The sequence below is a fragment of the Equus caballus genome, chromosome 16 (assembly GCF_041296265.1).
Source record: "Equus caballus isolate H_3958 breed thoroughbred chromosome 16, TB-T2T, whole genome shotgun sequence".
Classification (NCBI taxonomy): Eukaryota; Metazoa; Chordata; class Mammalia; order Perissodactyla; family Equidae; genus Equus; species Equus caballus.
Window position 1 is genome coordinate 95177156 of NC_091699.1, and position 15211 is coordinate 95192366.

Below are 15211 nucleotides of genomic sequence, written 5' to 3' on the forward strand. Positions count from 1 at the left end.
GCAGTGACAGCTCCGTTCCCACCCTGCCGCTTCCCCTTACTGGGTCTTCTCGCTTTGAGTGTCTTGGGGTCCCCTTATTTCTTTGTTACTGAGCCCTAACAGACATGTCAATTGACATTTTGTGTGTGTTTTACCAGTGTGTGATTGTGTATGTTTGTGCATACTTATATGTGTGTAATGTATGTATTTATAGATTTTATTGAGGTATAAAATTCACTTGTATGTTTGCAAATCAAAATATGCTATTTTGATATTTTATAGTGAGTATGTTATGTTTTCTTTTTTTTTTTAACTTATTGATACCTAGGTTTTTTAGTGCTAAAACTGATTTCAAGTCTGTCTGTTTCGAGAACATGAATATGAGAACTACAATGTATTTTTTTTACCAGTGTGATCTTTGGTCTCTTTTCTCCATAGGATTAGTTGTCTTTGCCCAAAAAGAAAATTTCCAGATTAGATGGATTGCATTAGATTGGTTGAATATGCTGACACTGTGGAGCGGGACTAATTCCCCTGTGGATAATTTAAATTATTATGTTTAAAGTATTTTAAATAATTAGTCAAAGACTGTAATAAGTAGTATATGAACCCAAATTTTTTCTGTGCATAGGATAGATGTTTTTGTAGTTTATAATTCTCTTCAAAGGCAAAGAAATATCTTATTAGGTGTTAGTAGGGTTAGCTTATCCCGATAACAACAAAGATAAAAGCTTTTACCTACGTAAGTATATGTACAAATAGATACCAACTATACATACATGCACACAGGTAATTGCAAATAAGAACATATTCTCACTGACAAATATTATCATCATAATTGATTTTGTAGCTTTTAGAGGCAATTTTGATACACATTTACAAGCTTTTGAAATGTTTATTCTAGATGAATACTTCTTAAGCATTTTTTTAATATCTCTTCATCACAGATGTATTTTGACAGCCACAATTGGAAATCCTAGTCATCAATCACAAAATTTCAGATTTGGATCCCAAAGTCAGCGTGAGCAAGAATATTACTGTGCCAACCAGTTATAGCTCTCAAACAGAAAGTAACTCCCTGAGAATGGGCTAGTCCAGCACTACTCAGCCGTGTTGCTGCCCAGCTCAGACTCGCCTTTTCTGTCCTTGCGCCCCGTTCGCACACACTCACGTTCTCTCATGGCAAAGCTGCTTCCTTACCTGTAAGCGGCCTCTGTCCCTCCGCCGCGAGTCACACGGCACTCATTTCAGGCTGTGTCTCAACGGAGCTCCACATCAGAACTCTTAGACTCAGAGTGCTTGCCTGTCTTCAAGAACAGATGAAAATCAGGAACTTGGCAGAAACCATGAGATAGTGGGTGGGGTGTCCTTCTGCTGAGCTGGTCAGAGCTCACTCAGGGCTGGAAGTGCAAGTGAGGAGCAGGAGAGAGGTGATGGGTGTCTCTGGGTGTCAGCCTGGCTGCTGTGCTAGTTTCTTAACCTCAGTGATCCAAAAAAACATCGACTTTTGTTTTATTTTTTTTCTTCTTGAAATTTTCTACTCCTTTTTTCCCCGCATCGCCACATCAGCTGGCAAATGAACAGCCAGACAACAACCTAGACACATCTTCCTTTTCAACTTCGCTGTTCCCAGATTCAAGGTGTGCAAGAGGTGGGGACCAACGGTGGGTAAGACTTGATTCTGTTTGAAACGCCCTCCTGAGGGGAATTGTCAACAGCTACACAGTGTAATGCGTCCACAACGGGTGGTAATCGCGGCCACCTGGAAAGGCGAAATTAGCCTTTGAGTAAAGAGACATTTTGACACAGCGACCACATCTCTTAGATAAGACGTGCTGCTCTTATTGGTTTTTGCCCACGTTAGCTTTTCCATATTTGAGCGTTACTGACAAATAGATCATGAATAGGACTTGACACAGACTCATCTTGTGTTAATATTTTGCTGAGTTTGTGCTAATATTTTGCTGAGTTTGTGCTGCTTATGTTACTGTTTTGAAAGTGAGAGGCCAAACCCTTCGTGTTTTCAGTTCCTTTCATTTCATTACATCATTTGCAACGTTGTGAACAGGCTCGCGTGTCTTTCTGCCGAATGCAGCGTGCAGTCAGATTTGGAAGTCCTCAGAATTTGGACCCAAGGCCTCATCAGAGCGTGTGACTCAGAACTAGATAGGAGAGAAAGAAGAACACCAAGCCCCGAAAAGCTGTTTTGCTGAGGCTGCTCCATATTCTAAGTGCGTTCACTCAGGTGGTTCCATTGCAAAATTATGGGCTGACAGCCGAACTCATAATGTTCAGTGTGGTGTAAAAATATAACGTGTACATTTGCAGTTATAATAATCGGTGATTCCTGCTTGTATGCTATGCTGTGCCAGGTCCTGCTGCAGATCCTTCCTACGTGCCTACCGCGTAGACGGCAGTGTTCCAGACACGGGAGGAGGAGCAGGGGCTGCTTGAGACCCAAGTCCCTGCCCTTAGGAAGCGTGTTTTCTTATTTTCTGTCTCACATACAAACTTAATTGTCACTACTGATCTCTGCAGAGGCCCCCAGGGACCCAGGGCCGGTGTAGGGAAGCGCCCCATCTGGCTCTGCCCGAGGGATCCCCTCTCTAGACCTCCTGGGGCCCACCCAGTCCTCGGAGCGTCCCCTCTCCAGACTTCCCAGGGCCCACCCTGTCCTCACTGCTGCTCTGACCAATGGGGCCAAGAACACCAAGGTGCAGCCAGAGGCTCCTCAGCTCCCGCCGCAGGGAGATCTGGCAGGTAGCTAGATGGGAGGACAGAGTGAAGGACAAGCGTTCAGAGCCTGGTTAGTGCCAGGGCACGTGGCAGAGCCCTTCCGATGTTAACTGCGTGCTGCTTAGCTGGACGCTTTGGCATCAGCAGTCTCTCAGCTGCAGCTCTCAGGACTTTCCTGGTTTATAGCTCGAGGCACTGTTTACCCTGACGTCTCAGAAACTCCTGTTGGTTAGTTAGTTATCCCAGTGCTCTCGTGCTTCTTCCCTTCTCCGTGGGGTGCCCCACATGCCTGTTACTGGGGATGACTGGGGAAGAAATGATAATTAAATTAAATTCACTGGAGATGCTTGTTTTCCTGTTGGTACCAGGATTTGCAAAGGGGTACCCCTGCAGGGGTCACCTGGCGGCAGGTGGTCCAGATAGGTGAGGTAGACCCTGTGTCAGACCCCCGGGGATCCAAGGACTGTGGAGAAGGAGAGCACTCATGGCCCAGCCAGGGGTCACTGCCACTCAGCCCGCGCTGGTTGGGGTCCAGTGTTGCCCCCTCTGTGGACGAGTCAGCATGACCAGAGCCTGCCTGCTTACTGTGTGCACTGTTCTACCACTTCGTGTGCTGACTCACTGAGTTCTCACCACACCCTGAGCTGGGCGGGGTCCACTGCTGTCCACTCCTTACCTTTCTCTTAATAGATGTGGAAATCGGGGCAGAGACATGCTACGTCCAGCCCCACTGCTCCTGGAGCTGGGAGCTGGGAGCTGGGAGCTGCGCCCCGGCAGAGCAACTCTGGAGCCTGTGTCCCTCTCTGCACTGTTGCGTCCCTCCTGATTTTGCCTCTTGTTGTCCCAATCAAATACTTCCCAAATTCGTGAATGCCCAGCATCTCGTGGGCCAGAACAAAGCCTGACTGTGCACTGTGTTTGGCTTTTGGGCAGCCAGATGGTGGGCCCTGTTCTATGGCTGTATAGGACAAGGATGGTGGGGGGCAAGTGGGGACTCAAGAAGAACGCTCATTGCCAAGGATGGTATGAAACGCATGCGTGCACACTCCCATACAGTCCACTGAGGAACACCTCATTTGTATTAGATCCTTTTACAGCCAGTTCACATAGGAACCATTTGACGGGTAACTATAACTATCTTTACATATGAGAAAATAGAACCTCGGAAAATTTAACTGAGTTGCCCAAGCTGGCGGGTGGCAGGACTGGACTTTGGAGCCGGTCTTAAGGTTCAGAGTTGAGGATTCCTTCCTCAGTCCAATGGCTGTTTCTTACAACCAGATGAAGAGTGAGCGCTGATTCATTAATTCATCAAGCATCTGAGAGTTGGGTACCATAGGACCGTCCTTGTTGGGAACACAGGAAATTCTATTTTCTCATCAAGAAATGCTGACTGTACGCACGCAGTTTTTGTCTCAGATGAGAAATGTAAAGAAAGTGATGGCAGGCGGATGGAGTGATGCACGTGGTGATAGTTGTAGATGCCAGGGCAGGTGGGGGGGTCCCGTGGTTAAGGCTACGCTTGCCTTAGACTTGGAGAAGATGAACACGTAAGGATCCAAGAAGAACTGTTCATCTTGGGTTCTTCAGATTGCGCGTCTCAAGGCAGATTGTCTGCCTCGGTGGGGTTTTGGCCATAGGACCTTTCTGACAGGGTGTCAAGGGCAGGTCTTGTGGCTTCTCTTTCCGGGTTTGGGAAACTTTGAAGAGAAACACCTGGAGCTGCCGCCTCTTCTCCCTGGGCCTCTGGCTGGTCCTCTCTGCCCTCTGCTTACCTGGGGCCTCTGTGGCAGCTCTCTGACTCTTGTGAGGTCCTGGTTTCTATTCCTCACTGGCCTTCAGCATCACCTGGGGAGCTTTACAAAGGCAGATTCCAAGACCCTTCTTCAAACGAACCGAATCAGAATCCTTGTGTTTTGGGCTCAGGAATCTGTATATTTTCAGAAGCATCTGGGTGTTTCAGAAACGTGGCCAGGTGTGAGCACCCTGCCTTCCTGATCTAGAGCCTCTGATCTTACAACACTTGGAGGAACTTTTGTCTTGTGGGCAGACGCCCTGCCTCCTAGGCTGTGTGGTTGGTTCTGCTCACTCCCCCTGCCTGGGCCCCTTATCAGTTGTTGCCATACTTTGGACACCCACGCAGACGTGTGCACTGAGAGCAGAAATTTTGAAGATCTCGAGTACTAGATCAGATACAGAGTACGAGTCGGGTGGTGTGAGTGAGGTGAGAGAGAATGCGGCTAGAGCCGCCAGAGATGGGGTGCACCCCGAGGAGGAAGGGAGACGGTCAGAGGGCTCGTGCAACAAAAACAACCGTGTCTACCTCCTCCTGGGTCCTCAGTTTTCTGTGTCAGCCTGTCGTCTCATCAGTGTATTTCCCATCAGTTGTCAGTGGATGACATAAACCTGTTCTCACGCTGTCTGCTGTCACTCGTCCTTCGCAGGGAAGTCTTAGGAGTGGGGTCTCCTTTATTTCTACCCCTCACCCTGCCACCCAGGTGTATGAAAACGCCCCCAGATGTCCCAGAGTGTGGAGCCTATGGCAGCTCGGGCCTGTCTGTGAATGACTCAGCGTATTTCCCTGCAGGGTTTACCATTGGCCCGGCCACCATTTTGAGTTTCCTTGAGGTTTACACTGGGCGTTTTGTGGGTACACTTAAAAGCGAAGATTAGCTTGTACACATTTTTCTCTATTAGGATTGGAAATAAGTATCTTGTTAATGTTTGCAAAAATATTTTATCCTGACGTACTATTTCTTGATCTTATTTTCATGTATTTTTAAAATTAGATATTTTGTTATGTTGTTTAGCAACACAAATAACTTGGCTTTATTCAGCACTAGGCACCAGTCTCAACACAAAATAAATGAAAAAATAATAATCATGTTAATAATAATAACAAGATAGGTAGAGGGCGTGTTCCTTGCTTTCAGGATTCTTACTATCAAAAGAAGAAAAAGATTAAATAATCAGTGTTTTGTTTTCTTTTTGTCTATGGTGCTCTGATTGATGCTCAAAGTTCCGTGTTCTCTCACCCCCATCCACTTTGTTTGTGGGATCCTAAGATTAGAGTTCTGTGGGATTTCACCCTGAGGAATCTTTTTCTCAGAACCCTACCCCCCCACAGACACAGACACAGACACACACACACACACACAGACACAGACACACACACACACACACACACACACACACACACACACACCCCTCCCTTCTCCAGCACTGTTTCTGGGCCGGACTGTGCCTTGTCAGGAATAAGGCTGGTTATATATAAACATCCCTTGTGTATTCAGACTGCAGATGGAGACTAGCACACGTAATCCCCAAATATGTCTGTTATTGTTTCCATCCAGACTTTCATCGACTGCCCTTAGAAACTGGCTTTCTTACTTCTTGTTCTATAAATATCCTGTCATGTTCTTTACCCAAAAATCTTTAAGTAAGTACAAAAACAACTTTGCTGTTATTGCCTTGCCCCAGGCTTCCTCCATTTGCTTCCTTGGATGGTAAAACACACCAGTGCACTTTGCGTTGTCCCGACTTGCTGTCTCAGAGATGTATTCGTGTTAGCCCTGTGTGGGTAGATATACCTTACTCTTTTTTCATGGCTTTGTAGTATTCCATTATTTGTTGAATCAGTCCCTCTTGATGGACATTTAGATAGATATGAACATTTTCAATGAATTTATTTAAACCACAGGAGCTATTTACTGGGTTACATCATAAAAAAAGGTAAAATAACGAAAAGACTTTCCCAGCCAGTGATTTATAAGAGTGTGTGTGTGTGTGTGTGTTGGGGGTACGTGGCTGCAGTCAGGATTCCACTGGACATTGAGAAATATGTTGGGGTATGAATACAGAGGATTTTAGTACAAGACCCAATATAAACATTACATGCAAGTACAGAGATCCTTAACGGAAGTGAGTTTGGAAGTTGCCCTCTGAAAGGGCCTGTGCTGCAGCCGGCGTCTGAAATGGTTTACTGATCGCTCTTTTATCCACAGAAGGTGGTGAAGGCCCATCTGAGAGGAGAGAGAGGTGTGAGGAAGGGCAGCCAGCTTTGGGGGGGGGCACGCAGAGGGTCCTAATTGTCACATTGCAGAGTTCCTAATTCAGTATGCTGTGAAGTGTTTGAGGTTTGTAGTAAAATAATTGCAGGAGTGCTTTAAAAAGTGTAATCTGGCAGCAGAACTGAGTACCGACATGCCTTTTTGTGTTTCTCTCTGTGAAGCCTTGAATCCTGCCACAGTCAGAGCATTGGTTGAAAGTAGAGGAGGAGGGTGGCAGGACTTGTGGCATTAAAACCTAATTAGTTGCTGTATTGTAAAACGGTGCTTTCTTTTGTTTGTGTTTAACCTCTTGAAATGAGTGACAGGCCCAGGAATTCATTGGCGGTTGAGTGCTCATCTTTGAGAATTATAAAGGAGAACACACGTCTGGTACAGCATCTCCACCTTCTGGTCGATCGACAGTAACAGTTCATAAAATGAATTGGTGTGGGCAACATTCGCACGTTTTGTAGACGGCTTACAAGCTCTCACTTTGCGTTAGGCACCAGCGTTGAGCCATGAGCTGAAGACCTTGTCCCAGTTAATTGCTTAGATTTTCTGTGTCGCTGGTATTAGATTGGGTTTGACCTTGACATTCAAAATTGAGAACTTTGTTAGAAAAACAAAAACTTCAGCGCATGTGTTTCCTCTTCTCTGTGTGGTTTTTTGGAAAGATAATGAGGAAGCAGAAGAGAGAGTTTCTCCTCCACCTCCTGGTGTCTGCAGTGTAGCATTCCTCATTCTATTCGCTTTGTTCCCATCTGCTCTCACGACTTGCCTCACCTCTCTCTGTCTCTGGAAGTGTCCCCGACACCTTGGTGTTTGTGTTTGTCCCTCTGTAGCCTGTGTTGTTATATCACGCCATCTAGAATGGGCAGTGGCTGTGCTTGTTGGCTTGTTTGCTATCCCCGGTGCCCACTCCCATGGTGGGCACTCCGGAGTGCTTGTTGAGTTGTTGAGTGAATGTATGTTCCTAGAGTATGGGGGAGACAGAGAATGTCCCCCACTTGGATGCTCTGCTCCCATGGGGAAAGGTGAGTGGGAGGATAGAAGTACTCTATACTCAAGGACTGTGAATACTTTTAAGTGATGTGCTCCCAGGGGCGTGAAGTCATGTAATCACTATATCTGCTCACTTCTGAGCTCCTTTGTAGCTTTCTGAACCCCTGACCTGCATGATTCGTCCCGGGATAGGTAACGCAGAGGATAGCACACTGCTGTTTGTTTCTAAGACACTTTATTTTACTTAGTGCTCTGACTGCTCAGCTTTTTAGTACATCATTAGAACGAGTTAGGAAAATGAGCCTTGGGAAGTCACTGAGAGTGGTTTGAGCTGACTGGGACCTCCTTTTTATTAGATAAACTTTCCCAGAGTTGCTCTGATAAACAGCTGCCGGCTGTTCCTGCTGTGGGCGGGAAGGAGGGAGTGAGGGAGGGAGGAGCAAGCTGAGCGCAGGGCCCAGGTGCGGTGCTAGCCTCCAGGGAGCCCAGTGAGGTTGGCAGGTCAGGAAGTGCTGGGGGCCGGCACAGGCAGTCTCTCTCTCTCTTTCTTCCCATCCAGAATGTAAGCCACCCCTAATTAGTAGAGTCAGTTGTCTTCTCCGTGCAGCAAGCCCACAGCAGCTGAGCTCGCTTGTTTTGTGCTTCTGGATTGTGTGAGGGTTGTGTGGTTATCCTTGGCAATTTAATTTCCTCGATGGCCTGACTGAGAAGTAATTTGTGGTTTGGGCGATTAATGCTGCAGCTAGCTGCATCTCGCTTTCGTTAATCATCCGAGCACTGCAGTGATTCTGATGCTGTTCTGTGTGGACCGCTTGGCGGAATCAGAGCCGGGAGTCCGCGAGGCCAGGTTCTGTCCTTCGTCCTTGAGGGGCCGCTCAGGGGCAGCGGTGCTTGCTGCTCCCGTTGGCTTGTCCAGGATCCCCAGGCGGGTTGAGTGAGAACATGTGTTCGCGCTGGTTGCCTTAATCAGGACAGGAAGGTAATCTGGAGCCCGCGTTCTCCTCATCGCCCCCATCAGCAGCATCACAACTTCCCGCAGGTGGCTGGTCTAACTGCCGGGTAGGTGCCCACACCTGAACTTCACCTCCCCCTAGCCTGCTTGTTCACTTGTCTCCATGGAGGCCTGTGCTTGGAGGGGCGAATGCAGCCTCCATGTCTAAAATCTATTGAAATCACACCAATGGGAGATTTTGTGCTTAGTAGTTAATAGTGTTGGGAAAGATTCGTGATGGTGTTGCTGTGGGGGAGAGAAAGAGTTTAAATTGGAATTTAGATAATGCATTCCTTCAGGAAGCAAAAGCAAACAGAACTATTGCATTGAGTGGGCTGGGCTCTCTCTTGTGGCAGTTAGCCCTGACCTAGACACTGCTGTCCACACTCCAGGAAGCATCTAGAGGGGCTGTTCGTTGAGTGGCTGCTAATCCACTTGCAGAGCTCACTGTGGGTTCATGAGCTGGACGGAGGCAGCTTCGTGGGGGACCTGCTCATATGAGGGGCTGGAATCCTTCAGCCCTTTTATCTTGTCTTAAGCTGCTCATTTAAGCGGGTAACACGGTCCTAGCGTAGACGTGAATTTTCATATGTGTTACGAGCATGGGGCCATATGTCCTGGTTGCCCACCCTTCCCCGTTTACACCTGTTGTGCCAGCTCAATAAGTGACATTTTTACTTTTGAAAGTATCTAGGTTTTGATGATGAATTATATGCTCATCCTAATCATAAGGGAATAAAATCATCAAATGTGCACAATTGATTGGTTTGACAACGTTCTCTTAATTGTATTGTCTTTCATTTTGTTGAAGAAATTTTTGAGGCTTTGGTTGGACGCACTTCTCACCTTCAAGCTCAGCCTCATCTGCGGTGTCGACGTAGTTTGTGTGAATAGCACTTGTTAAGGTATTCAATAGTGAGCAAGGCTTTCTTTGGGTAGTGTCAGTAGTCCCTCCAGGGTCGCATTTCGTTTCAATACTGAGCCGTGGTTAAACCTGAGCTGCTGGAGACACCTTGCCTGAGTCCAGGTCCCAGAAACAGCCTTTCTGGGCTGTGTGGCCGTGGGGGCGTTCTCCACCTCTTTATCCCTAACATGGGGCTCGTGCTGGGGATGAAGTGGGCAGATACAGGGCAGGAGCTGAGAGCAGTGCTGGTGCGTAGGGAGCACCCAGTAAATGTGACTTGTGTGCATGGTGAGCGAGGTGCACAGTGAGGTGGGTGCCAGGTCCGCCCACCCCGAGTCCTTGGTGTCTGTGACCACACAGCCTCCCCTGGGCCTGACGGAGCTGGGGGCAGAGGCCTGTAATTCAAAATTATGAATTACAGCTGTGACTGCTTGGTTCTCAGCTATTTACACATAAATGGCTAAAAATAAACACTAATTTCTAATTTTCAAAACCTAACCTTTGTCAGTTTTACTTCCACCATATCTGAGGGCGGATCGGCAGGATGGGGGCAGCGCTGTTAATGGGGTGAGGGAAAGAGGGGTGCAGAGGATGGCTTGGATCTCCATTCAAGTGCCTGGGTGGATGGTGGTGCTTTTGAACGAGGTCAAGGGTAAGAAGCCTCCTTGGACGAGGTGGGGAGAGAGAGAGATGCAGCCCAGGGGACGGCGTGGACCCCCGGCTTCCTAACCTGCCACCATCACTTCGCTTCCCAGCCATGTTCCCTTGGCTCGTGGGCCTCAGTTTCCTCTTCTGTAAAACGGGGTAGTAACAGGAGACCTACTTCATAGGGTGGTTGTGGGGACTAAAATATTTATATATTTAAAGTGCTGGGGACAGTGCCTGGGAGCACTGTGTAAGATTTGATTATCCTTGTCATTGTCGTTGTCTTTCTCTCTTTTTAACCCGTTATTTTAGGAGTATCTATGTGGTGTATGTAGCTGTCTTTCAAACAGCATTTCAGAGAGCAAATTAAACTCCGAAGCAGGCATCTAATGACCCTTGTATACAGACTTTGTAGAAATCGCTTGTTCTTTTTACTGTTTTTGTGATTATGGAGAGGTGGGAATAAAAAATTTTGCGTTATTATTTATTAATTTATGATTAATATTGTACCCTTCCCCAGATTTATTTAGGCCTTTTTGGTTTCTGGAGGCCTGGGTTTTTATATTGCTGGAAAGCTCGGGCGTGTTCTTCTCTCTGTCCACTGACGTTCAGGAGCCCCGCTCAGGTTCTCAGCGCCGGCAGCACCCCCCCAGGGGCAGTTTGTCAAAATTGGAGTATTTTGTCCCAGTATTTGGTAGATGGGGCCATGGATCCTTGAAATCCTGAGTTTCTCATGGGAGTAGCCCATTAACCCTTCCCATGAGTGAAAAACCTGCTTATAAATATCTGAGCCCAGAATTTAAGTCTATTTTACTTATAAAACTTGTTTTTGTCTGGTTTAATATACAGCAACCAGACTTTTCCAGGAGTGTAGCTACTGTCTGAGAACTCTATTTAGAATCTTCTCAAGATTTATTGTTGTTTTAGAAAGCCACATCACCATTGGTAATGACATAAGTGGTATTTGGCTCACAAGTAACGTTTGTCATTGTTGAATTCATGTAATTATATAGAGAGATGCAACTATCTGACTCTTTATGTTGAATGAAGGAATGATATTTTCTCATACAGCTGTGCCTAAGTATTTGACATTAAATTATATGTCATTTTATTATAAATTTCTCTTTTTCCTTTCTGTTATGATTATGGTTCTACACACACAGGCAGGCAGTCCTTGATCTTACAGTTCGGACATACATTTATTAGTATGTCACTATGTTTGTTACCATATTTGAGTTAAATCGTGTTACCGTGATTTAGTTAAGTGATACCAGTTTCCCAGCAACACAGTTCAAGTTTCAGTTAGCACAGTGTATTAACTGTGATCAATTGCCCAAAGCATGGCCTTCGCTCTAGAACTCCAGTTCACAGTGCACGACACACGTGTCACCACCGGTGACCAGGCACCGCACGTCTTTCACAGTCTCCTGGTGACTGTTTGCTCAGTTCACACACAGGCAGCAAAGTGTGCTGTTGGGACTCCTCGTTTGCCAGTGATAAACCTCATGACATTCTACAAAAAATGGCTAATTGGAGAGGGTTGACTAACAAAGATGAAAGCACAGCAAAAAATGCAAAGTGCAACACTGGGAGCGAACACCCCGTCAGATGTAAATAGAGTTATAGAAGAGACGGCTGCCTGGGGACGTGGCGCCTCGAGGTGCCCGGGCCCAGGAGCCTGTGGGGAACTTACTCACATCAGTGAGGAAGTGGTTGTGAGGGAAAGGATGAGATGTGCCAGAGAAAGTAGCGCTGGCAAGAACTTCACGTCAGAGGAACCCTCGGAGATAATTCCTGACATTAAAAGCACGGAGGATGAAATGTTGCAAGCTGATTCAAACTTAGGAAGGAGTGTGGCGGTTCTACAAGGCACAGAGAAAGATGCTCACTCTGTCGTCAGTTACATACCCAGGAGGCAAGCACTGCTCAAATGACGCTTAACGTTTCCTTTTTTACAAAGAAAGAAAATGCTTTAATCCTCAATATTTCCAGTGTTTTAATTTTACTAATTCTTTTTCATTTTCCTATATATTTATAACCAACAATAAGAAAGTTTTTAATGTTTTGACAAAATTTTCTTAAAGGTTATGGAACAGTCATAATTGTTCCTATTGATTAAGATCGCTTTGCATGGTTAATTTTATGGTCCCACATCACTGTGCGACGTGAGGTCTGCACGTGTGTGTGTGTTTGTAATTGTTTGTGTGTAGTAGGTGATATCATCTATGGCTTCTATATCAGTGCACTAAAAATGTGTTGAAGTCTATCTCACAAAAAGCGTGCAGTGGGTTCATGGGGTTTGGAAGCACTGATCTAGATGATTCCAAATTTGTGTAGTATGTGTTCATCCTGATATTTGTTTCCTTATGTGCTTATTCATTCTTCCATTGTATTTAATGGTATTTCTCCATCTGCATAAAACAACATTTAAAAATGTAAAGGCATATGATATGGTTCAGGCTTTTTGAAAAAACACATAGAGGTATTTATTGTTGGTAATTGACAGATAGCTTCAGAGTTACTGAAGATATTTTGGTTTAGGCTAGTGGTAATGATCTTTATTAAGCACAGGATGTGGTTTTTAAAGACTGTTTAAAAACTCTCAGGTTAAGATGCCGAGTCATGTTCGTTATCCTGACTCTACCAGCTGAGTCATATTTGAGGTGTGTTCTGCATATGTGTGTAGGTAAACGTGTTCAGAGTGTTGTTGGAAAGTCTCGTTTACAACATTTAAACCTGGACGTAGACTTGTAAGCTCTGGGAATCTGGTGACTATTCTAGACTTCTGTTCACGCACCACGCTGATTTAATCAGACATGCGGCTCGTTTCTGAGCGCTGTGGTGGAGACAGCCCGGACGGCGACCACTGGGTGTTCTCCGCATTATTCAAAGGGAAATTGGGCCCTTTACGCTTGCTAAGAATGTTTGCCTATGAAGCTGTTTGAAATAAGCAAATTTCCAATTTGGTTCCATATCTTGCGTTTCCAAATGAGGAGAAAAAAGGATATGTGGTCTAACAGCCACATTACACCATTTTAATCGTTTTAGTTGATTTCTTATCAGCGTGGTTTATAAGAAAAACATAAGAATGTTCACAACAAAAGTTGCCATTTGAATCCCATGAGTTTCTTACGCGCTAAAAATTGTGACACTGACAGTCTTAATTCTTCTCTCTTCAACTCTAAGAAATGATTTTTGTGTACTCTTGAAACCATAGGTAAATTATGTTGAATTTTATATTTTTCTGTAGTCAGTTGGGAAAGAACAGTATTTGCAGTGTTTTCCCCATGAAATCCATGTATATTGCAACCCTTTTAGTTTTAGTTCTTTTTACATCTATAAAATAACTTCTTGTCAGTCTTAATTGTTCCTTTCAAACATTCCCATCATCATTTTTCTAGGCAGCTCCAGGACTGTTTTTTTTTTTTTTGTATACATTAGCACTAAAGATGGCTGGAGGAAGCCTAGGGCCGGATCGGCCCGTTTACTGTGCAGTCAGTCACACACTGAAAACAGGGTGCTCGTCCGTTCCTCCAGCTGTTTCATGGATTTGACCACTAGATGGTGCCAGAGCGCTAGGGAGTGGCTAAAGAATTCTGCATCTACCAGATGTTCAGTTTGATCTTAAGAAATATTTACTTTTAGAATTCACTTAGAGATATCTAGAGACTATTTTAAATATCATGTTGAGCACAGCAGGTTTTTTTCTTTTTCACATGGTACATGCCAGTAAGTATTTATTGATTTGATAGCTGTCTTTTTACAGTGTTTAGTCTGGGAGAAGATCTCTATTTATTGGATTTAAATGATTCCCAAGCTTAATTTTGCCCTAGTTTTCTTAAGTTTATTATGTTTATTTTTTCCTTGTATATCACGTTTCCCCACAGTGACAATAAAATTTATGTTTAGGTTGTGCTCTCTACATGCAATTTTGCTTTAGCTGTTTAATCTAAATTTTTGGATTTTCCTAGTTACCGTTCTCTTGAAGCTTTAGTTGAGAAACAAAATATTGATATACTGTTTGGAAATGAGAATAAAATGTATGAATGTATAATGAATATAATATAGTTGGTAATACACACACCTAAGATTTTCTATAAGATCAGTCTCTTTGCATGCAAGTTTTATGAAGAATAGAAAAATTTCTTCTTGAAATTGTCTGAATTTATGTTTCTCACCTGCATGAAAGGAAGAATAACTGTGATCATTGCTGCGTTGAGGATCCTGAAATACTGAGCATAATCCAAATGCTCCGTGTAAGAAATTTTAGATTTCAGATTGCAGATTATTTCCAAATTATCATTAATTTAAAAAACAATCAAATAGAATTCTTGTTTTCTTCAATATTAATGTAGTATTTTATATTTACATCTGACATTAGCACAATATTTTATAGTATTCTTTTTTTTTTTAAAGATTGGCACCCAAGCTAACATCTATTGCCAATCTTCTCTTTTCTTCTTCTTCCTCCTCCCCCTCCCTCTCTCCCCTCTTCCTCCCCTCCCCCTCCCCTTCCTCCCCTCCCCCTCTTTCTCCCCTCCCCCTTTCTCCCCTCCCCCCTCCCCCTTCCCCTTTCCTCCTCCCCCTCCTCCTCTCCCTCCCTCCCTCTCTTTCCCTCTCTCTCTCTCTCTCCCCCCCTCCCCCTCTCCCCCCAAGTCCCCCAGTACATAGTTGTATATTCTAGTTGTAGGTCCTTCTTGCTCTGCTATGTGGGATGCCACCCCAGCATGGCTTGGTGAGCGGTGCCATGTCTGCAGCCAGGATTCAAAGTGGTGAAACACTGGGCTGCTGAAGCAGAGCGTGCGGACTTAACCACTCGGCCACGGGGCCAGCCCCAGGAATTAGCTTTCAAACTGCCTTTTCCCTTGAGCTGCTCTAAAGCGCGGCTATCTTACCCCAGCTAGT

The 15211-nt window shown here is 45.1% G+C and overlaps 3 protein-coding genes across 33 annotated transcripts in view; 1 reads left to right on the top strand and 2 right to left on the bottom strand.

Moving 5' to 3' along the window:
• GPR171 (G protein-coupled receptor 171) overlaps positions 1–1286 on the bottom strand; it is a 63716-nt gene extending 62430 nt beyond the window's left edge. The window contains exon 1 of the mRNA XM_070236902.1: positions 1180–1286. The gene's annotated coding sequence lies outside the window, so the exon portion shown is untranslated. The remainder of the gene's footprint in view (positions 1–1179) is intronic.
• The window catches only part of P2RY14 (purinergic receptor P2Y14), a 49542-nt gene extending 48256 nt beyond the window's left edge, over positions 1–1286 (bottom strand). For both annotated transcript variants that reach the window (XM_005600991.4, XM_005600989.4), the window contains exon 1: positions 1180–1286. The gene's annotated coding sequence lies outside the window, so the exon portion shown is untranslated. The remainder of the gene's footprint in view (positions 1–1179) is intronic.
• MED12L (mediator complex subunit 12L) overlaps positions 1–15211 on the top strand; it is a 315678-nt gene that overhangs the window by 163984 nt on the left and 136483 nt on the right. The gene's annotated exons all lie outside the window — the stretch shown is intronic.